Below are 22,750 nucleotides of genomic sequence, written 5' to 3'. Positions count from 1 at the left end.
GTTTTCCAAAATTAGGAAAATATCGTCCCAGTATCACATCATATGGCATGTTGGGTACCACACCGACTTCGTAATCTAGTTTCCCGGCCTCTGTCTGTATGTTTACAAGGGCTGTGGGATAGGGGCGTGTGTCACCATGTGTGCATGTGATACTGAGCTCCTGATGTCTATCCAGCTTGTTGGTCGCTACAAATTTTTCTGTGACCAGTGTAACCATACTGCCAGAGTCGAGTAGAGCAGCCACTTCTTTCTCATCGACTATCACTGTACACATGTGTTTTGGATTAGGTACTCCGCCTATGAAAACATCCGTCCCAACAGGGCAGGCATAAAATACCGGTTTCTCTTTCCCCATATCACACACATTACATTGCATTGGTTCCTCTCTACCTGGGCAGTGGGCCGCAATATGTCCTACTTTGTCACAATTGTAGCAGACAATTGGTTGTGATGGTGACCCCCTATAACCCTTAGTCTCGGCTTTAGGCCCCACCTTTGCCCCCCCCAGTCTTGCTCTTTTCTTCCAACCCAGCGCGTCATGTTTCCCAGAGTACTTTGGAACCATCTTACCCGGTCCGCTGGTTCGTCATGGCCTGGGGAACGAGTTTTTAACCTCCGGTACATGCTCTGCTGCTCCGGCTGTATAGAACTGCTCTACAATGGCCACCAAGGTGTCAGCGGACAGCACCTCATTCTGGCCAACCCAGCGTCGAACGTCCTTGGGCAAACAGCGTTGGTAGTTGTCAAGGACTATGGCCTCCACCACCTCGGCTGATGAATGGACCTCTGGCTGTAGCCATTTCCTGGCCAGATGGATCAGATCAAACATCTGCGTTCGGATTGGTTGTCCTGGTTGGTAGGCCCACTGCTGAAACCGATGTGCCCTCACTGCGGTGGTCACGCCCAATCGGGTCATTATCTCCGCTTTCAATTTATCATAGTCCTGGGCGTCCTTCAGCTCCAGATCAAAGTACGCTTTCTGTGCATCCCCTGCCAGATAAGGTGCCACAAGCCCTGCCCAGGAATCTTTTGGCCATCCCTCTCTCCGCTGTCCTCTCAAAGGTCATAAGGAAGGCCTCAACATCGTCCTGTTTTGTCATTTTCTGCAGAAAGTGATTGGTGCGGGGAGTGGAATGGGTTGCAGCCCCCTGTGGCCCAATCCTGGTTGCAAGTGCTTCAACACTCTCTTTCAGCTCTTTAGTCACCTTTTCCTGCTCTTCTCTAAACATTTTATTTGTATCATGCTGGACCTGCAGTGCTTCCTGATGCATCCGCATAGCATCCTGGTGAGCCACCTGCTGCACCCTGGTCGCTTCCTGTTGGGCTATTACAGCCTGTAGTTTTTTTTTTTTGGATAAAAAAATTCACTCAGCCAGTCTGGGTTTCATGAGGTGCTGCCCGCATTCTACACCAAATGTGACAAAACGCCTTGGCTGTACACATGTGCGGGTCTTCTCTGTGATCTTCTTAGGAGTAAAAACCAGTCATGACCCAGGGAGGAGGTTGCAAATACAGGGCTGTGCCTGTATGTTTACTTCAAACAAAACAAATCTGAAAACAAAACCTAACTCACACTGGAGTTGTAACTAATCTTACATAATCATTCTATTTTAAACAAAGTCTGGAATAAATAAGTCTTGGCTTTCTCCTTATGAGCTACCTCTGTTTTCCAGATAACTCACCCTATTGTCTCTCACTTCTCTCTCTCTCAGGCCCGCCTTATATACCTGGTGAATAATTGAGGAAGTAACACCAAGTGACCACATTAGGTGCTAGAATGGCTGCCTGAGGGTTTCTGGGGAGTGTAGTTGCCTAGGGTCGGTATTCTACCCTAGAGTACACACCTTGCAGCAGACCTGGCCTGACATATCTGCCATGTATGACCCTGCCCCTTGGTTTGTCACATTACATACATACATACATATACACGGAAAATAAATAATAGAATTATGAATCACAATAAGATGTAATGAAGTACAGAAAAAGAAAATGTAATAAAATGTGATCTTTAATACATACAAATAAAGAAAATAGGTATACCATTTCCAGATTCCTTTTTTGAAATACAATGACATGCATTACAAACGAGTATTTACATTATATTTACAGCCGGTGCTCGTGTGTCACTGTGTCCCTCAGGCTGTGGTTGGCGCTGACATATTGGGCAGAATGTGTCCCTTATTTTGGGCTAAAGCTTTCTGTGGAGGGGAACGTGGATCAGTTTGTACCATTTTTGGGAGGATCTGCCTTGTTGGGGCGGAGCTGTGATCCAGGTGAACAGCAGATCGGGCATAGGTGGGCATGTGGGCAGAGGAGTAGGAAGGCCGGTCAAGCAAATAAGCTTGCTAAGGTACACAGCAGCAGCAAGCAGCCCCCCCATCCAGCCAGCCAGCCAGTCTGGCTGGCAGTGACTGAGTGGTTGACAGACGGCAAGCAACGGAATGTTCATGCTCTGTGATGTCATAGCAGTCAGCTGAGAGAGGCTTGTGATGTCATCGCTGAGCTGGCTGGCTGGCTGTGTGTGTGTCTGTGTGTGTGTGTGTGTGTGTGTGTGTGTGTGTGTGTGTCTGTTTGTGTTTGTCAGTCTGTCTGTCTGTCTGTCTCTCTCTCTCTCTCTCTCTCTCTCCCTCTCAATTCAATTCATTTGTATTGTCAAAGCAATTGGACATACATACATACATACATACATGCTAGAAAATCATTACTATGTTATCTTAAAGGCTAACTAAGCAGAACATATTTCATTATAGAACAGAGTTCATAGATCTACACATGGTTTTAAGGAACAGGCACGTAGGTCATACCGTTTGACATTGTCTCCAAGGTTCTCATCGTAAATAACAAACAGAAATCAAACTACCTTATGGCCTCCTGACCTTCTAGCTTGACCTTATCTTTCTTAAGTATACAAGAGAGAAAAACAGGTTTGAGAAAATCATTTCTAACTTTCCTTCCATACAATAATACATACATACATACATACGGAAAATAAATAATAGAATTATGAATCTCAATATAATGTAATGAAGTACAGAAAAAGAAAATGTAATAAAATGTGATCTTTAATACATTCAAATAAAGAAAATAGGTTTACTATTTCCAGATTCCTTTTTGAAATACAATGACATGCATTACAAACGAGGCTTAGGTGGGCATTTGGGCATAGGAGTAGGAAGGCCGTTCAGGCAAATTAGCTTGCTAAGATACGCAGCAGCAGCAAGCAGCCCCCCCATCCAGCCAGCCAGCCAGTCTGGCTGGCAGTGACTGAGTGGTTGACAGACGGCAAGCAATGGAATGTACGTGCTCTGTGATGTCATAGCAGTCAGCTGAGAGAGGCTCGTGATGTCATGGCTGAGCTGGCTGGCTGTCTGGCTGGCTGGCTCTGTGTGTGTGTGTGTGTGTGTGTGTGTGTGTGCGTGTGTCTGTCTGTCTGTCAATTCATTTCAATTCAATTCAAAGGTTCTTTATTGGCATGATCTATCACAATATTGCCAAAGCAGATACAAATGTTCTATCAATCAAGACAAAACATTGCAATACAAGATTCAGTGGAACAAATATAGTACACATTGAAATAAAATTAAGTAGGATATAAACCATATTTGTTGTTTGTATCAAAATTTGTGTCATGACATCAGAAAAATCACTGTTTTTATTTTGTTTTGCAAATGGAGTGCCACAGGCTGGTGTCTACACACTGTCTCGCAGGCTGTGGCAGGTGGATACATATTGCGCTGCTAAGAAGGCAGTGCGCTCCTCCTCTCCCAGCAGGACGGGGAGTTTGCAGCAATCGGGGATCATGCTGAACTCAGGGATATGCATTTTTAATATTTTAAAGTATGTCTCCCTGATTTTTGTGTATTTAGGGCAGGACAGCAGGAAATGCGCCTGTGTTTCGACCTCCCCTAGGTCACACTGGCTGCACAGCCGCTCTTCTCTGGCAACCCAGAATTTTCTGTAGCGGCCTTTTTCAATGGCGAGGCTGTGGTCACTGAGCCTGTATTTAGTTAGATTTTGTCTCTCTTTTATATTTTGGATTTTTAAGTATTCAGCCAATGTAATGTTTCTATTCAGGGCCCGGTAGCATTCCAATTTGTTTTGTAATTCTAATTCATGTCTCTAATCTTTTGTGTATTTGCTTTTCAGGTACATGTCAATTTTCCCAATTGTTGTTGTTTTGGTCATTGTGTGTTCGGGCTCTGTGAGCCTCAGAGCCGTGGGGGCGTTTCTGTGTACGTGTAAGATGTTTTTATTAAATTCTAGGTGGAATATTTCCATGGGGCTTTTGTCCCAATTGTTGTTATTGAGGTTCATGAGGGGACCCCACACTTCGCTCCCATATAGCAGGATTGGTTGGATGATGGAGTTTAATATTTTAATCCAAATAGTTATTGGTATTGTTGTTTTCCCAAATTGTGTCTTTATGGCATAAAATGCCCGGCGTGCCTTGTCTTTTAATGCGTTTATAGCCAGGCTGAAGCTCCCTGACGCACTGATGGTCAGGCCAAGGTAGTTGTATCTGGTGCAGTGCTCTAATCCAGTGCTGCCCAGAGTGAAGCGGTACCTGTTTCCCTGAGATGGGGCTTTTTTCTGGAAAACCATAACTCTGGTCTTGTCCAGATTGACTGCCAGGGCCCATTTCTGACAGTACTGCTCTAGCAGCGCCAGGTTCTGCTGAAGCCCCTGCTCTGTGGGCGACAGCAGCACCAGGTCGTCTGCGTAGAGCAGGAACTTGATCTCTGTGTCATGGAGAGTTAGGCTGCGGGCGTCAGACTGCTCCAACACTGTGGCCAACTCGATGATGTAGATGTTGAACAGTGTTGGACTCAGACTGCAGCCCTGTCTCACTCCCCGCCCCTGAGTGAAGAACTCTGTTCTTGAGTTGCCAATTTGAACTCCGCATTTGTTTTCAGAATACATTGATTTAATGATGTCATAAACTTTACCCCCTACACCACTCTGTAGAAGTTTATAAAATAATCCCTTGTGCCAGATTGAGTCAAATGCCTTTCTAAAGTCTACAAAACAGGCAAATATTTTTCCTTTATTGTTTTGGGTATATTTATTTATGAGGGTGTGTAGAGTGTAAATATGATCGGTTGTGCGGTGTTTTGGTAGGAAGCCAATCTGACTCTTATTCAGGACACTGTGCTTGGTAAGGAAGGCCAGTATCTGGGCGTTGATGATACTGCAGAACACCTTCCCCAGGTTACTGCTCACACAGCTGCCCCAGTAGTTATTGGGGTCTAATTTGTCTCCACTTTTAAAAATCGGGGTGATCAATCCTTGATTCCCGACCTCAGGGAAACACCCGGCTCTCAGCACCAGGTTAAAGAGTTTGAGCAGAGCCTCCTGCAGCTGCGGGCTGCTGTGCTTCAGCATCTCAGGGCTGATGCTGTCGGGGCCGCTGGCTTTCCTGGGTTTGAGGATTTTGAGTTGATGTTTTAGTTCCTGTATTGTAAATGGGTTATCTAAGGGATTTTGGTTATTCTTAATGATTTCTTCCAATTTATTTAGGTTTTTTAATATTTTAACCTGTTCTGGCTTTGGATTGTTTTCAACATTTTGGTAAAGTTTTTCAAAGTGTGTTTTCCAGATTTCTCCATTTTGAATTGGTATTTCATTTTTTGTTTTTGGGGTATTTATTCTGCCCATATAGTGGTCTTTTTTCTTACTGAGGAGTTGCTTGTAGTGCCGCAGGGCCTGGCAGTAGCTGAGGCGAGCCTCCTGGTTGTCGGGCTCTCTGTGTTTAGTGTTGGAGAGATGTCTCAGGTGTTTCCTAGAAGTTTCACACTCCTGGTCACACCACTGTTCTTTTTTTCTTTTAGACGATTTCATATTTTGGTTTTTAATTGTTTTAATGTTTGATTTTAAAGCCAGTCTCTCAAATATTTCATTCAGTGTTTTGGTGGCTGAGTTTATTCCGTTTTGGTTTATTTGATAGTGTGAGGATTGATATCTGTCTAACATGTTTTCAATCTCATCACTATTCAGGGCTCTTGTGTAGTTCTCTGTGCTGGGCTCTGACCATCTCTAACTGGGTGGCAGGGAGACCAGGTTTGTGGGAAGTTTGGCTCTGACTTGTGGCTGCGCTGATCTTTTTAGGTAAAGTGTTATTTGGCTGTGGTCTGATAGTGGAGATTGTTGTCTGACTATAAACGCATTGTTGGCTTGTGGGTCCAGGTCAGTTATGGCGTAGTCCACCACACTGCTGCCCAGAGCCGAGCAGTATGTGAATCTCCCCAGAGAGTACCCCCTGGTCCTGCCATTGATGATATATAGACCCAGGCTTTTACATAGGCGCACTACCTGCTTCCTGCTCTTGTTTACCACGCTGTCGTGGCTGTGTCAGTGTGGAGGTGTGTGTGTGGCACAGCGGGGAGTCTCCGAACAGGTGTGTGTTCCCCTCTGTATTGATGTAGTCCATCTCTCTGCCAGTCCTGGCATTGAGATCGCCACACAGCAGTACAGAGCCCAGGGTCTGGAAGTGGCAGATTTCGTTTTGAAGCTCATGAAAGCCTTCCTCATTATAGTAGGGGGAGTCTGCGGGTGGCATATAAATTGCACATAGGTATATATCTGTGTTATTTTGTAGGGTGTCTTTTCTGATTTTCATCCACAGGTGTGTGTCTCCTCTCTGTACTGGGCATAGGGCTGCTCGGAGCTCCTCCCTGTACCACACGATAATCCCCCACGAGGCCCTGCCACACCTGACTTTGGGTTTTTTATAGGAGGGCACAATCAGCTCCCTGTATCCATTGTATCCATCCAGTGTATAGACATATCTGCACAGCACCAAGTCTCTACAAGAATGAAAACATCTGAACTATTTACAGTGTTGATCAGTTCAGGGCCTGTGCTCTTCATTCCAAAAGTTGAGGAGCGTAAACCCTGCATATTCCAACTGCTTATTTTAAAGGACATGTTAATATATTTTATTATACTTGTCTCTTCTACATAAGAAAGTTTAATTTGTGGTCTACAACTGATATTATATTACTATTAATAATTATATATGGATATACATAATAATCACTCAAAGATTTTATGTTTGCATCAAAATATCAGAATAATTAAATCACATTTTTTCTTACTCTCCATCTCCACAACCATATATATGTGTGTTGAGGCTCAGTTAACTCAGCAGTGTGGAACAGATGACACTGAGGAGTTGCCTTATCTGGGCCAGCTGGGCAGCATCGGGCCTCCAGGCTCTGGAAGCCGCTGCTGCGTGGCTGTGTGGCTGTGCTGGTCCCCGGCTGTCCGCTCTGCTGTGCTGGACGGGCCCTCTGGGGATGGGGGGGTGGGGAATGGGGCCGCGGGGTCTCAGGGGCTGGGGCTGGGGTGGAGCCGGTGGCTGGGGATGTGGCCGGGGGCTGGGGGGTTTGCTCCTGGTCTCGAGGTGGGGGTGTGTGGGGTTTCGGCCCAGGGTTGTGTCCTTGAGGACCTTTGAGATGATCCTCACACCCGTCTTGTTGAGGTGGACGTGGTCATACAGGTGATGTGGCTGGATGTCTCAGTGGTGTGCCAGGTGGACGTTGGGGAGGAGGGCACATCTTCGGGACACTTCTGCGTTGATGGCCTGGATGATGTGCAGGGGCACGTCTGTGCGGGGCAGCAGTGTGGAGATGGAAATTTTGGCAGTTGGGAATTCCTCTGTGGCTTTCGTTGCTACCTGTCTCAGGGCTGAGGCCACATCGCCCCTGCGGGCACTCAGGTCGTTAGTGCCGGTGTGGATGAGGATGTGTTTGACTTGGCAAAGCCTCCTCTTGGAGAGCAGCTCCAGGGCTCTCTGTGCTGTGGAGCACCAAAGCTTTTTCACTTTTCGCCCAGGGAAGAGGCGCCTCTCAACCAGGAACTTCCCATTGGATTCGCTCAGAATGACCACCTCTGCGTTGACCTGCCACTCCGGGTTTGCGTCGGGAGTGGTGGGGGCAGCGGGTGTGTTTTGGGGGAGTGGCGTTTCAGGGGGTTGTGTATTAGTGGCAGGTCTGGTGATAGTGGGTGTGTCAGGAGTGGTGGGGAGTGTGGGTGGATCAGTGGGTGCGTCAGGGGTTGGAGGTGTTGTGGGGTCAGTGCAGTGCAGTCTCTGTGCTCCAGTGATGTGTAGCTCCTCTCTTAGCTCCTCCAGCTGGCTCTGCAGGCTCCTCAGCTAGCTGTGCTGGGGTGTCCAGGTCAGCTCCTCCCTCGCTCTGCGCAGCTCCGTCCTCAGGGTTTGGCTCTGCTCCTCCAGGTCTCTCACTGCTGCTCTCAGCTCATGGATCTCAGCCTTGTGCTGCATCTTTAGTCTGTGCATCTCATCCCGGAGCTGATCACACAAGGAGGTCTGGGCCAGGGTGCTCAAGGTCTGCTCCCTGAACTCCGCAAACTCCAGCTCCAGCACTGATAGGCATTCCTTTAGTGTTTTAATGTTGCTGGAGAGTTTTGGGGAGACAGGGGGGCAGTCTGTGGGAGATGGGGCACTGTCTGGCTCCGTGTGGCTGGGGGCAGACTGCAGGGTGGCCGGCTCTGGCTCTTGTTTCTCTACCTCAGTCTGCTGCTTTGAGGTGTGGAAGCCGAGAGCTAATTGGTCCAGGCTGCTCTCGCTGCCCTGCACCATGATGGTCCCGTTGTGGTATACATTAAAAGTGAGCATCACACTGTCTGTGTCTTTCTCTACCAGCACTGAGATATTCAATTTTTTTTTTCAATTTTTAAAATACTTTATTGATTCAATTCAAAATACCTGCAGTTCATTTACATCTTTTCATTTTCACTCTAACAATTCACATTTCATATCCTAAAATCATGTGCTAAAACTATAAAAGCTAAACTGTGCAGATATACATTTCCACCTATGCTGTATGTCTGGCACAGGGTTTTGTGAAAGGCGGTGTAGAACAGTAGATTGTTCTTGACCCTGTTTTCTCCTAAACCAGTGTAGTCTAGGATGAGGGTCTCAGGAGATGCTCTCATCACAGCTTGTTTGTAGTCCTTCTTAGCCTGTGCAGAGCGAATGTCTTCAGGGTATCGGATTTCAAAAGGCAGCTCTGCAGTCAGACTGCTGTTCGATAGATTTCTATCAGTCTCAGTGGCAGTTGGGCTCTCTCCTACTGTCACTCTATTCAAATCGGAGCTCTGCATTTTCATTGGCTGAGTCAACTACTGAGAATGCTTATTTATTTTATTAATACATATTTTTTTGTTTAATTATTTGTCTCTTACCTCCAATTCTTGTCTTCAGCTTTTCTTTTCTGACTTTTCTTCCTGAACTGTCTCTCTGCTTTCTTCTTTTTGTGTTTCTCTTAAAATTATTATTTTTTGAATACTTTTTCTTCTGAATTTCTATTCCATGTCTTCTGTGTATGTTTATAGTGCTATATATTCATTTGTAAATCACAAATTAAATCCGCTTATGTATAAAAACAAATGTTTTTTAGGAGCTCATATTCCTCTCTCTCTCTCTCTCTCTCTCTCTCAATTCAATTCATTTGTATTGTCAAAGCAATTGGACATACATACATATACATACATACATACATACATACATACATCTACACGGAAAATAAATAATAGAATTATGAATCACAATAAGATGTAATGAAGTACAGAAAATGAAAATGTAAAAAAATGTGATCTTTAATACATACAAATAAAGAAAATAGGTTTACTATTTCCAGATTCCTTTTTTGAAATACAATGACATGCATAACAAACAAGTATTTACATTATATTTACAGCCGGTGCTCGTGTGTCACTGTGTCCCTCAGGCTGTGGTAGGCGCTGACATATTGGGCATCCAGGGTGGCTGTGTGTCCCTCCCCCAGGAGGACTGGCGTTTTTCTTTTTTCTCAGTTTTGTCACAGGTTGGGTGGGCATCCATTATGTTGTTACAGAATTTGTCCCTTATTTTGGGCTAAAGCTTTCCGTGGAGGGGAACGTGGATCAGTTTGTACCATTTTTGGGAGAATCTGCCTTGTTGGGGCGGAGCTGTGACCAGGTGAACAGCAGATCGGGCATAGGTGGGCATGTGGGCAGAGGAGTTGGAAGGCCGGTCAAGCAAATAAGCTTGCTAAGGTACGCAGCAGCAGCAAGCATCCCCCACATCCAGCCAGCCAGCCAGTCTGGCTGGCAGTGACTGAGTGGTTGTCAGACGGCAAGCAACGGAATGTACGTGCTCTGTGATGTCATAGCAGTCAGCTGAGAGAGGCTCGTGATGTCATCGCTGAGCTGGCTGGCTGGCTGGCTGGCTCTCTGTGTGTGTGTGTGTGTGTGTGTGTGTGTGTGTGCGTGTGTCTGTCTGTCTGTCAATTCATTTCAATTCAATTCAAAGGTGCTTTATTGGCATGATCTATCACAATATTGCCAAAGCAGATACAAATGTTCTATCAATCAAGACAAAACATTGCAATACAAGATTCAGTGGAACAAATATAGTACACATTGAAATAAAATTAAGTAGGATATAAACCATATTTGTTGTTTGTATCAAAATTTGTGTCATGACATCAGAAAAATCACTGTTTTTATTTTGTTTTGCAAATGGAGTGCCACAGGCTGGTGTCTACACACTGTCTCGCAGGCTGTGGCAGGTGGATACATATTGCGCTGCTAAGAAGGCAGTGCGCTCCTCCTCTCCCAGCAGGACGGGGAGTTTGCAGCAATCGGGGATCATGCTGAACTCAGGGATATGCATTTTTAATATTTTAAAGTATGTCTCCCTGATTTTTGTGTATTTAGGGCAGGACAGCAGGAAATGCGCCTGTGTTTCGACCTCCCCTAGGTCACACTGGCTGCACAGCCGCTCTTCTCTGGCAACCCAGAATTTTCTGTAGCGGCCTTTTTCAATGGCGAGGCTGTGGTCACTGAGCCTGTATTTAGTTAGATTTTGTCTCTCTTTTATATTTTGGATTTTTAAGTATTCAGCCAATGTAATGTTTCTATTCAGGGCCCGGTAGCATTCCAATTTGTTTTGTAATTCTAATTCATGTCTCTAATCTTTTGTGTATTTGCTTTTCAGGTACATGTCAATTTTCCCAATTGTTGTTGTTTTGGTCATTGTGTGTTCGGGCTCTGTGAGCCTCAGAGCCGTGGGGGCGTTTCTGTGTACGTGTAAGATGTTTTTATTAAATTCTAGGTGGAATATTTCCATGGGGCTTTTGTCCCAATTGTTGTTATTGAGGTTCATGAGGGGACCCCACACTTCGCTCCCATATAGCAGGATTGGTTGGATGATGGAGTTTAATATTTTAATCCAAATAGTTATTGGTATTGTTGTTTTCCCAAATTGTGTCTTTATGGCATAAAATGCCCGGCGTGCCTTGTCTTTTAATGCGTTTATAGCCAGGCTGAAGCTCCCTGACGCACTGATGGTCAGGCCAAGGTAGTTGTATCTGGTGCAGTGCTCTAATCCAGTGCTGCCCAGAGTGAAGCGGCACCTGTTTCCCTGAGATGGGGCTTTTTTCTGGAAAACCATAACTCTGGTCTTGTCCAGATTGACTGCCAGGGCCCATTTCTGACAGTACTGCTCTAGCAGCGCCAGGTTCTGCTGAAGCCCCTGCTCTGTGGGCGACAGCAGCACCAGGTCGTCTGCATAGAGCAGGAACTTGATCTCTGTGTCATGGAGAGTTAGGCTGCGGGCGTCAGACTGCTCCAACACTGTGGCCAACTCGATGATGTAGATGTTGAACAGTGTTGGACTCAGACTGCAGCCCTGTCTCACTCCCCGCCCCTGAGTGAAGAACTCTGTTCTTGAGTTGCCAATTTGAACTCCGCATTTGTTTTCAGAATACATTGATTTAATGATGTCATAAACTTTACCCCCTACACCACTCTGTAGAAGTTTATAAAATAATCCCTTGTGCCAGATTGAGTCAAATGCCTTTCTAAAGTCTACAAAACAGGCAAATATTTTTCCTTTATTGTTTTGGGTATATTTATTTATGAGGGTGTGTAGAGTGTAAATATGATCGGTTGTGCTGTGTTTTGGTAGGAAGCCAATCTGACTCTTATTCAGGACACTGTGCTTGGTAAGGAAGGCCAGTATCTGGGCGTTGATGATACTGCAGAACACCTTCCCCAGGTTACTGCTCACACAGCTGCCCCAGTAGTTATTGGGGTCTAATTTGTCTCCACTTTTAAAAATCGGGGTGATCAATCCTTGATTCCCGACCTCAGGGAAACACCCGGCTCTCAGCACCAGGTTAAAGAGTTTGAGCAGAGCCTCCTGCAGCTGCGGGCTGCTGTGCTTCAGCATCTCAGGGCTGATGCTGTCGGGGCCGCTGGCTTTCCTGGGTTTGAGGATTTTGAGTTGATGTTTTAGTTCCTGTATTGTAAATGGGTTATCTAAGGGATTTTGGTTATTCTTAATGATTTCTTCCAATTTATTTAGGTTTTTTAATATTTTAACCTGTTCTGGCTTTGGATTGTTTTCAACATTTTGGTAAAGTTTTTCAAAGTGTGTTTTCCAGATTTCTCCATTTTGAATTGGTATTTCATTTTTTGTTTTTGGGGTATTTATTCTGCCCATATAGTGGTCTTTTTTCTTACTGAGGAGTTGCTTGTAGTGCCGCAGGGCCTGGCAGTAGCTGAGGCGAGCCTCCTGGTTGTCGGGCTCTCTGTGTTTAGTGTTGGAGAGATGTCTCAGGTGTTTCCTAGAAGTTTCACACTCCTGGTCACACCACTGTTCTTTTTTTCTTTTAGACGATTTCATATTTTGGTTTTTAATTGTTTTAATGTTTGATTTTAAAGCCAGTCTCTCAAATATTTCATTCAGTGTTTTGGTGGCTGAGTTTATTCCGTTTTGGTTTATTTGATAGTGTGAGGATTGATATCTGTCTAACATGTTTTCAATCTCATCACTATTCAGGGCTCTTGTGTAGTTCTCTGTGCTGGGCTCTGACCATCTCTAACTGGGTGGCAGGGAGACCAGTTTTGTGGGAAGTTTGGCTCTGACTTGTGGCTGCGCTGATCTTTTTAGGTAAAGTGTTATTTGGCTGTGGTCTGATAGTGGAGATTGTTGTCTGACTATAAACGCATTGTTGGCTTGTGGGTCCAGGTCAGTTATGGCGTAGTCCACCACACTGCTGCCCAGAGCCGAGCAGTATGTGAATCTCCCCAGAGAGTACCCCCTGGTCCTGCCATTGATGATATATAGACCCAGGCTTTTACATAGGCGCACTACCTGCTTCCTGCTCTTGTTTACCACGCTGTCGTGGCTGTGTCAGTGTGGAGGTGTGTGTGTGGCACAGCGGGGAGTCTCCGAACAGGTGTGTGTTCCCCTCTGTATTGATGTAGTCCATCTCTCTGCCAGTCCTGGCATTGAGATCGCCACACAGCAGTACAGAGCCCAGGGTCTGGAAGTGGCAGATTTCGTTTTGAAGCTCATGAAAGCCTTCCTCATTATAGTAGGGGGAGTCTGCGGGTGGCATATAAATTGCACATAGGTATATATCTGTGTTATTTTGTAGGGTGTCTTTTCTGATTTTCATCCACAGGTGTGTGTCTCCTCTCTGTACTGGGCATAGGGCTGCTCGGAGCTCCTCCCTGTACCACACGATAATCCCCCACGAGGCCCTGCCACACCTGACTTTGGGTTTTTTATAGGAGGGCACAATCAGCTCCCTGTATCCATTGTATCCATCCAGTGTATAGACATATCTGCACAGCACCAAGTCTCTACAAGAATGAAAACATCTGAACTATTTACAGTGTTGATCAGTTCAGGGCCTGTGCTCTTCATTCCAAAAGTTGAGGAGCGTAAACCCTGCATATTCCAACTGCTTATTTTAAAGGACATGTTAATATATTTTATTATACTTGTCTCTTCTACATAAGAAAGTTTAATTTGTGGTCTACAACTGATATTATATTACTATTAATAATTATATATGGATATACATAATAATCACTCAAAGATTTTATGTTTGCATCAAAATATCAGAATAATTAAATCACATTTTTTCTTACTCTCCATCTCCACAACCATATATATGTGTGTTGAGGCTCAGTTAACTCAGCAGTGTGGAACAGATGACACTGAGGAGTTGCCTTATCTGGGCCAGCTGGGCAGCATCGGGCCTCCAGGCTCTGGAAGCCGCTGCTGCGTGGCTGTGTGGCTGTGCTGGTCCCCGGCTGTCCGCTCTGCTGTGCTGGACGGGCCCTCTGGGGATGGGGGGGTGGGGAATGGGGCCGCGGGGTCTCAGGGGCTGGGGCTGGGGTGGAGCCGGTGGCTGGGGATGTGGCCGGGGGCTGGGGGGTTTGCTCCTGGTCTCGAGGTGGGGGTGTGTGGGGTTTCGGCCCAGGGTTGTGTCCTTGAGGACCTTTGAGATGATCCTCACACCCGTCTTGTTGAGGTGGACGTGGTCATACAGGTGATGTGGCTGGATGTCTCAGTGGTGTGCCAGGTGGACGTTGGGGAGGAGGGCACATCTTCGGGACACTTCTGCGTTGATGGCCTGGATGATGTGCAGGGGCACGTCTGTGCGGGGCAGCAGTGTGGAGATGGAAATTTTGGCAGTTGGGAATTCCTCTGTGGCTTTCGTTGCTACCTGTCTCAGGGCTGAGGCCACATCGCCCCTGCGGGCACTCAGGTCGTTAGTGCCGGTGTGGATGAGGATGTGTTTGACTTGGCAAAGCCTCCTCTTGGAGAGCAGCTCCAGGGCTCTCTGTGCTGTGGAGCACCAAAGCTTTTTCACTTTTCGCCCAGGGAAGAGGCGCCTCTCAACCAGGAACTTCCCATTGGATTCGCTCAGAATGACCACCTCTGCGTTGACCTGCCACTCCGGGTTTGCGTCGGGAGTGGTGGGGGCAGCGGGTGTGTTTTGGGGGAGTGGCGTTTCAGGGGGTTGTGTATTAGTGGCAGGTCTGGTGATAGTGGGTGTGTCAGGAGTGGTGGGGAGTGTGGGTGGATCAGTGGGTGCGTCAGGGGTTGGAGGTGTTGTGGGGTCAGTGCAGTGCAGTCTCTGTGCTCCAGTGATGTGTAGCTCCTCTCTTAGCTCCTCCAGCTGGCTCTACAGGCTCCTCAGCTAGCTGTGCTGGGGTGTCCAGGTCAGCTCCTCCCTCGCTCTGCGCAGCTCCGTCCTCAGGGTTTGGCTCTGCTCCTCCAGGTCTCTCACTGCTGCTCTCAGCTCATGGATCTCAGCCTTGTGCTGCATCTTTAGTCTGTGCATCTCATCCCGGAGCTGATCACACAAGGAGGTCTGGGCCAGGGTGCTCAAGGTCTGCTCCCTGAACTCCGCAAACTCCAGCTCCAGCACTGATAGGCATTCCTTTAGTGTTTTAATGTTGCTGGAGAGTTTTGGGGAGACAGGGGGGCAGTCTGTGGGAGATGGGGCACTGTCTGGCTCCGTGTGGCTGGGGGCAGACTGCAGGGTGGCCGGCTCTGGCTCTTGTTTCTCTACCTCAGTCTGCTGCTTTGAGGTGTGGAAGCCGAGAGCTAATTGGTCCAGGCTGCTCTCGCTGCCCTGCACCATGATGGTCCCGTTGTGGTATACATTAAAAGTGAGCATCACACTGTCTGTGTCTTTCTCTACCAGCACTGAGATCTGCCTGCCTCTGCTAATGCCCCTCTTGTTGTTATTGGGGTATGTCTGGCACAGGGTTTTGTGAAAGGCGGTGTAGAACAGTAGATTGTTCTTGACCCTGTTTTCTCCTTTACCGGTGTAGTCTAGGATGAGGGTCTCAGGAGATGCTCTCATCACAGCTTGTTTGTAGTCCTTCTTAGCCTGTGCAGAGCGAATGTCTTCAGGGTATCGGATTTCAAAAGGCAGCTCTGCAGTCAGACTGCTGTTCGATAGATTTCTATCAGTCTCAGTGGCAGTTGGGCTCTCTCCTACTGTCACTCTATTCAAATCGGAGCTCTGCATTTTCATTGGCTGAGTCAACTACTGAGAATGCTTATTTATTTTATTAATACATATTTTTTTGTTTAATTATTTGTCTCTTACCTCCAATTCTTGTCTTCAGCTTTTCTTTTCTGACTTTTCTTCCTGAACTGTCTCTCTGCTTTCTTCTTTTTGTGTTTCTCTTAAAATTATTATTTTTGAATACTTTTTCTTCTGAATTTCTATTCCATGTCTTCTGTGTATGTTTATAGTGCTATATATTCATTTGTAAATCACAAATTAAATCCGCTTATGTATAAAAACAAATGTTTTTTAGGAGCTCATATTCCTCTCTCTCTCTCTCTCTCTCTCTCTCTCTCTCTCTCTCTCTCTCAATTCATTTCATTTGTATTGTCAAAGCAATTGGACATACATACACGTACATACATATACACTCACCTAAAGGATTATTAGGAACACCTGTTCAATTTCTCATTAATGCAATTATCTAATCAACCAATCACATGGCAGTTGCTTCAATGCATTTAGGGGTGTGGTCCTGGTCAAGACAATCTCCTGAACTCCAAACTGAATGTCTGAATGGGAATGAAAGGTGATTTAAGCAATTTTGAGCGTGGCATGGTTGTTGGTGCCAGACGGGCCGGTCTGAGTATTTCACAATCTGCTCAGTTACTGGGATTTTCACGCACAACCATTTCTAGGGTTTACAAAGAATGGTGTGAAAAGGGAAAAACATCCAGTATGCGGCAGTCCTGTGGGCGAAAATGCCTTGTTGATGCTAGAGGTCAGAGGAGAATGGGCCGACTGATTCAAGCTGATAGAAGAGCAACTTTGACTGAAATAACCACTAGTTACAAACGAGGTATGCAGCAAAGCATTTGTGAAGCCACAACACGTACAACCTTGAGGCGGATGGGCTACAACAGCAGAAGACCCCACCGGGAACCACTCATCTCCACTACAAATAGGAAAAAGAGGTGAGACATTCAGATGGTAGAGTCAGAATTTGGCGTAAACAGAATGAGAACATGGATCCATCATGTCTTGTTACCACTGTGCAGGCTGGTGGTGGTGGTGTAATGGTGTGGGGGATGTCTTCTTGGCACACTTTAGGCCCCTTAGTACCAATTGGGCATCGTTTAAATGCTACGGCCTACCTGAGCATTGTTTCTGACCATGTCCATCCCTTTTTGACCACCATGTACCCATCCTCTGATGGCTACTTCCAGCAGGATAATGCACCATGTCACAAAGGTCGAATCATTTCAAATTGGTTTCTTGAACATGACAATGAGTTCACTGTACTAAACTGGCCCCCACAGTCACCAGATCTCAACACAATGGAGCATCTTTGGGATGTGGTGGAACGGGAGCTTCGTGCCCTGGATGTGCATTCCACAAATCTCCATCAACTGCAAGATGCTATCCTATCAATATGGGCCAACATTTCTAAAGAATGCTTTCAGCACCTTGTTGAAGCAATGCCACGTAGAATTAAAGCAGTTCTGAAGGCGAAAGGGGGTCAAACACAGTATTAGTATGGTGTTCCTAATAATCCTTTAGGTGAGTTCATCGTAGCTCTTAATACTCTCTTTCTGTCTGGAGGAGATATAATTGAAGTATTGTACACGTACCCAGCTACTGTCAACACCATTTGCTGCACTGATATTTTTCCATCCATTTTTCTTTTTTTTTTTTTTTTTTGCTGGAAGTTCCGTCAATACCCGCCAACCTTTAAGAGACATCATGCCGCCAGGCATCTTGGCTTGCGGCCACACCGTCCTGAACGCGCCCGATCTCGTCAGATCTCGGAAGCCAAACGGGGCAGGGCCTGGTCAGTACTTGGATGGGAGACCTCCTAGAAATACCAGGTGCTGCAAGCTTTTTACGTCTCCTGGGTAACTTCATCGTAGCTCTTAATACTCTCTTTCTGTCTCCAGGAGATATAATTGAAGAATTGTACACGTACCCGGCTACTTTCAACACCCTTTCCTGCACTGATATTTTTACCTCCATTTTTCTATTTTTTTTTTTTTTTTTTGCTGGAAATTCCGTCAATACCCGCCAGCCTTTAAGAGACATCATGCAGCCAGGCATCTCGGCTTGCGGCCACACCATCCTGAACGCGCCCGATCTCGTCAGATCTCGGAAGCTAAACGGGGCAGGACCTGGTCAGTACATGAAAGTGATACCTCCTGGAAATACCTAGTGCTGCAAGCTTTTATGTCTCCTGGGTAACTTTATCGTAGCTCTTAATACTCTCTCTCTGTCTGGAGGAGATATAATTGAAGTATTGTACACGTATCCAGCTACTGTCAACACCCTTTGCTGCACTGATATTTTTCCCTCCATTTTTCTTTTTTCTTTTTTTTTTTGCTGTAAGTTCCGTCAATACCCGCCAGCCTTAAAGAGACATCATGCAGCCGTGCCTCTCGGCTTTCGGCCACACCGTCCTGAATGCGCATGATATCGTCAGATCTCGGAAGCTAAACGGGGCAGGACCTGGTCAGCACTTGAATGTGAGACCTCCTGGAAATACCAGGTGCTGCAAACTTTTACGTCTCCTGGGTAACTTTATCGTAGCTCTTAATACTCTCTTTCAGTCTGCAGGAGATATAATTGAAGAATTGTACACGTACCCGGCTACTTTCAACACCCTTTCCTGCACTGATATTTTTCCCTCCATTTTTCTATTTTTTTTTTTATTTTTTTTTGCTGGAAGTTCCGTCAATACCCGCCAGCCATTAAGAGACATCATGTAGCCAGGCCTGTCGGCTTGCGGCCACACCGTCCTGAATGCGCCCGATCTCGTCAGATCTTGGAAGCTAAACGGGGCAGGACCTGGTCGGTACATGAATGTGAGACCTCCTGGAAATACCTGGTGCTGCAAGCTTTTACGTCTCCTGGGTAACTTTATCGTAGCTCTTAATACTCTCTATCTGTCTGGAGGAGATATATTTGAAGTATTGTACACGTACCCAGCTACTGTCAACACCCTTTGCTGCACTGATATTTTTCCATCCATTTTTCATTTTTTTTTTTTTTTTTGCTGGCAGTTCCGTCAATACCCGCCAGCCTTTAAGAGACATCATGCAGCCAGGCATCTCGGCTTGCGGCCACACCATCCTGAACGCGCCCGATCTCGTCAGATCTCGGAAGCTAAACGGGGCAGGACCTGGTCAGTACATGAATGTGAGACCTCCTGGAAATACCTCGTGCTGCAAGCTTTTACGTCTCCTGGGTAACTTTATCGTAGCTCTTAATACTCTCTATCTGTCTGGAGGAGATATAATTGAAGTATTGTACACGTACCCGGCTACTTTCAAAACCCATTACTGCACTGATATTTTTCCCTCCATTTTTCTTTTTCTTTTTTTTTTTTTTTTTTTTTGCTGGAAGTTCCGTCAATACCCGCCAGCCATTAAGAGACATCATGTAGCCAGGCCTCTCGGCTTGCGGCCACACCGTCCTGAATGCGCCCGATCTCGTCAGATCTCGGAAGCTAAACGGGGCAGGGTCTGGTCAGTACTTGGATGGGAGACCTCCTAGAAATACCAGGTGCTGCAAGCTTTTTATGTCTCCTGGGTAACTTCATCGTAGCTCTTAATACTCTCTTTCTGTCTCCAGGAGATATAATTGAAGAATTGTACACGTACCCGGCTACTTTCAACACCCTTTGCTGCACTGGTATATTTCCCTCTATTTTTCTTTTTTTTTTTTGCTGGCAGTTCCGTCAATACCCGCCAGCCTTTAAGAGACATCATGCAGCCAGGCATCTTGGCTTGCGGCCACACCATCCTGAACGCGCCCGATCTCGTCAGATCTCGGAAGCTAAACGGGGCAGGGCCTGGTCAGTACTTGGATGGGAGACCTCCGAGAAATACCAGGTGCTGCAAGCCTTTTACTTCTCCTGGGTAACTTCATCGTAGCTCTTAATACTCTCTTTCTGTCTGGAGGAGATATAATTGAAGAATTGTACACGTACTAGGCTACTTTCAACACCCTTTGCTGCACTGATATTTTTCCCTCCATTTTTCTTTTTATTTTATTTTTTTGCTGGAAGTTCCGTCAATATCCGCCAGCCTTTAAGAGACATCATGTAGCCCGGCCTCTTGGCTTGCGGCCACACCGTCCTGAATGCGCCCGATCTCGTCAGATCTCGGAAGCTAAACGGGGCAGGGCCTGGTCAGTACTTGGATGGGAGACCTCCTAGAAATACCAGGTGCTGCAAGCTTTTTACGTCTCCTGGGTAACTTCATCGTAGCTCTTAATACTCTCTTTCTGTCTCCAGGAGATATAATTGAAGAATTGTACACGTACCCGGCTACTTTCAACACCCTTTGCTGCACTGGTATATTTCCCTCTATTTTTCTTTTTTTTTTTTGCTGGCAGTTCCGTCAATACCCGCCAGCCTTTAAGAAACATCATGCAGCCAGACATCTCGGCTTGCGGCCACACCGTCCTGAACGCGCCCGATCTCGTCAGATCTCGGAAGCTAAACGGGGCAGGACCTGGTCAGTACTTGAATGTGAGACCTCCTGGAAATACCTGGTGCTGCAAGCTTTTACGTCTCCTGGGTAACTTTATCGTAGCTCTTAATACTCTCTATCTGTCTGGAGGAGATATAATTGAAGAATTGTACACGTACCCAGCTACTGTCAACACCATTTGCTGCACTGATATTTTAACCTCCATTTTTCTTTTTTCTTTTGTTTTTTGCTGGAAGTTCCATCAATACCCGCCAGCCTTTAAGACACATCATGCCGCCAGGCCTCTTGGCTTGCAGCCACACCGTCCTGAACGCCCCCGATCTCATCAGATCTTGGAATTTAAACGGGGCAGGGCCTGGTCAGTACTTGGATGGGTGACCTCCTAGAAATGCCAGGTGCTGCAAGCTTTTTACGTCTCCTGGGTAACTTCATCGTAGCTCTTAATACTCTCTTTCTGTCCGGAGGAGATATAATTGAAGAATTGTACACGTACCCGGCTACTTTCAAAACCCATTACTGCACTGATATTTTTCCCTCCATTCTTCTTTTTCTTTTTTTTTTTTTTTTTTTTTTTGCTGGAAGTTCTGTCAATACCCGCCAGCCATTAAGAGATATCATGCAGCCAGGCCTCTCGGCTTGCGGCCACACCGTCCTGAACGCGCCCGATCTCGTCAGATCTCAGAATTTAAACGGGGCAGGGCCTGGTCAGTACTTTTATGGGTGACCTTCTGGAAATACGAGGTGCTGCAAACTTTTTACGTCTCCTGGGTAACTTCATCGTAGCTCTTAATTCTCTCTTTCTGTCTGGAGGAGATATAATTGAAGAGTTGTACACGTACCCGGCTACTTTCAACAGCCTTAGCTGCACTGATATTTTTCCCTCCATTTCTCTTTTTTTTTTTTGCTGGCTGTTCCGTCAATACCCGCCAGCCTTTAAGAGACATCATGCAGCCAGGTGTCTCGGCTTGCGGCCACAACATCCTGAACGCGCCCGATCTCGTCAGATCTCGGAAGCTAAACGGGGCAGGACCTGGTCAGTACTTGAATGTGAGACCTCCTGGAAATACCTGGTGCTGCAAGCTTTTACAACTCCTGGGTAACTTCATCGTAGCTCTTAATACTCTCTATCTGTCTGGAAGAGATATAATTGAAGTATTGTACATGTACCCAGCTACTGTCAACACCCTTTGCTGCACTGATATATTTCCATCCATTTTTCTTTTTTTTTTTTTTGCTGGAAGTTCCGTCAATACCCGCCAACCTTTAAGAGACATCATGCAGCCAGGCTTCTCGGCTTGTGGCCACACCGTCCTGAATGCGCCCGATCTCGTCAGATCTCGGAAGCTAAACGGGGCAGGGCCTGGTCAGTACTTGGATGGGAGACCTCCTAGAAATACCAGGTGCTGCAAGCTTTTTACGTCACCTGGGTAACTTCATCGTAGCTCTTAATACTCTCTTTCTGTCTGGAGGAGATATAATTCAAGTATTGTACACGTACCCGGCTACTTTCAACACCCTTTGCTGCACTGGTATTTCTCCCTCCATTTCCCTTTTTTTTTTTTGCTGGCAGTTCCGTCAATACCCGCCAGCCTTTAAGAGACATCATGCAGCCAGGATCTCGGCTTGCGGCCACACCATCCTGAACGCGCCCGATCTCGTCAGATCTCGGAAACTGAATGGGGCAGGGCCTGGTCAGTACTTGGATGGGAGACCTCCTGGAAATACCAGGTGCTGCAAGCTTTTTACGTCTGCTGGGTAAGTTTATCGTAGCTCTTAATACTCTCTTTCTGTCTGGAGGAGATATAATTGAAGTATTGTACACGTACCCGGTTACTTTCAACACCCATTGCTGCACTGATATTTTTCCCTCCATTTTTCTTTTTCTTTATTATTATTTCTGGAAGTTCCGTCAATATCCGCCAGCCTTTAAGAGACATCATGCAACCAGGCCTCTCGGCTTGCGGACACACAGTCCTGAACGCGCCCGATCTCGGAAGATCTCGGAAACTAAACGGGACAGGACCTGGTCAGTACTTGGATGGGAGATCGTCTGGAAATACCAGGTGCTGCCAGCTTTTTACGTCTCCTGGGGAACTTCATCGTAGCTCTTAATACTCTCTTTCTGTCTGGAGGAGAAATAATTCAAGTATTGTACACGTACCCGGCTACTTTCAACACCCTTTGCTGCACTGGTATTTCTCCCTCCATTTCTCTTTTTTTTATTGCTGGCAGTTCCGTCAATACCCGCCAGCCTTTAAGAGACATCATGCAGCCAGGCATCTCGGCTTGCGGCCACACCGTCCTGAACGCGTCCGATCTCGTAAGATCTCGGAAACTGAGTGGGGCAGGGCCTGGTCAGTACTTGGATGGGAGACCTCCAGGAAATACCTGGTGCTGCAAGCTTTTACGTCTCCTGGGTAACTTTATCGTAGCTCT

The 22,750-nt window shown here is 46.3% G+C and overlaps 5 non-coding genes and 10 pseudogenes across 5 annotated transcripts; all 15 read left to right on the top strand.

The window, feature by feature from the left end:
- Positions 1-17,588: 17,588 nt before the first annotated feature.
- LOC136762436 (5S ribosomal RNA) lies at positions 17,589-17,707 on the top strand. Its single transcript, XR_010820635.1, has one exon. It is a non-coding gene; the product is annotated as a 5S ribosomal RNA (ribosomal RNA).
- Positions 17,708-17,925: 218 nt separating this feature from the next.
- LOC136761958 (uncharacterized) lies at positions 17,926-18,044 on the top strand (annotated as a pseudogene).
- A 554-nt stretch (positions 18,045-18,598) lies between these two features.
- On the top strand, positions 18,599-18,717 carry LOC136761733 (uncharacterized; annotated as a pseudogene).
- Positions 18,718-18,932: 215 nt separating this feature from the next.
- On the top strand, positions 18,933-19,051 carry LOC136761664 (uncharacterized; annotated as a pseudogene).
- Positions 19,052-19,275: 224 nt separating this feature from the next.
- LOC136762482 (5S ribosomal RNA) lies at positions 19,276-19,394 on the top strand. The gene has a single exon (XR_010820680.1). It is a non-coding gene; the product is annotated as a 5S ribosomal RNA (ribosomal RNA).
- Positions 19,395-19,604: 210 nt separating this feature from the next.
- On the top strand, positions 19,605-19,723 carry LOC136762388 (5S ribosomal RNA). The gene has a single exon (XR_010820588.1). It is a non-coding gene; the product is annotated as a 5S ribosomal RNA (ribosomal RNA).
- Positions 19,724-19,939: 216 nt separating this feature from the next.
- On the top strand, positions 19,940-20,058 carry LOC136760773 (5S ribosomal RNA). Its single transcript, XR_010820286.1, has one exon. It is a non-coding gene; the product is annotated as a 5S ribosomal RNA (ribosomal RNA).
- A 210-nt stretch (positions 20,059-20,268) lies between these two features.
- On the top strand, positions 20,269-20,387 carry LOC136760839 (uncharacterized; annotated as a pseudogene).
- A 215-nt stretch (positions 20,388-20,602) lies between these two features.
- Positions 20,603-20,721, top strand: LOC136760934 (uncharacterized; annotated as a pseudogene).
- A 227-nt stretch (positions 20,722-20,948) lies between these two features.
- LOC136761766 (uncharacterized) lies at positions 20,949-21,067 on the top strand (annotated as a pseudogene).
- A 210-nt stretch (positions 21,068-21,277) lies between these two features.
- LOC136761354 (uncharacterized) lies at positions 21,278-21,396 on the top strand (annotated as a pseudogene).
- Positions 21,397-21,607: 211 nt separating this feature from the next.
- On the top strand, positions 21,608-21,726 carry LOC136761772 (5S ribosomal RNA). The gene has a single exon (XR_010820392.1). It is a non-coding gene; the product is annotated as a 5S ribosomal RNA (ribosomal RNA).
- Positions 21,727-21,935: 209 nt separating this feature from the next.
- Positions 21,936-22,054, top strand: LOC136760990 (uncharacterized; annotated as a pseudogene).
- A 216-nt stretch (positions 22,055-22,270) lies between these two features.
- Positions 22,271-22,389, top strand: LOC136762189 (uncharacterized; annotated as a pseudogene).
- A 209-nt stretch (positions 22,390-22,598) lies between these two features.
- LOC136761578 (uncharacterized) lies at positions 22,599-22,717 on the top strand (annotated as a pseudogene).
- Positions 22,718-22,750: the final 33 nt, after the last annotated feature.

This window comes from Amia ocellicauda, chromosome 10, assembly GCF_036373705.1.
Source record: "Amia ocellicauda isolate fAmiCal2 chromosome 10, fAmiCal2.hap1, whole genome shotgun sequence".
Taxonomy (NCBI): domain Eukaryota; kingdom Metazoa; phylum Chordata; class Actinopteri; order Amiiformes; family Amiidae; genus Amia; species Amia ocellicauda.
Note: the sequence above shows the minus strand (reverse complement) of the source record. Positions and strands in the feature narration are given on the sequence as shown.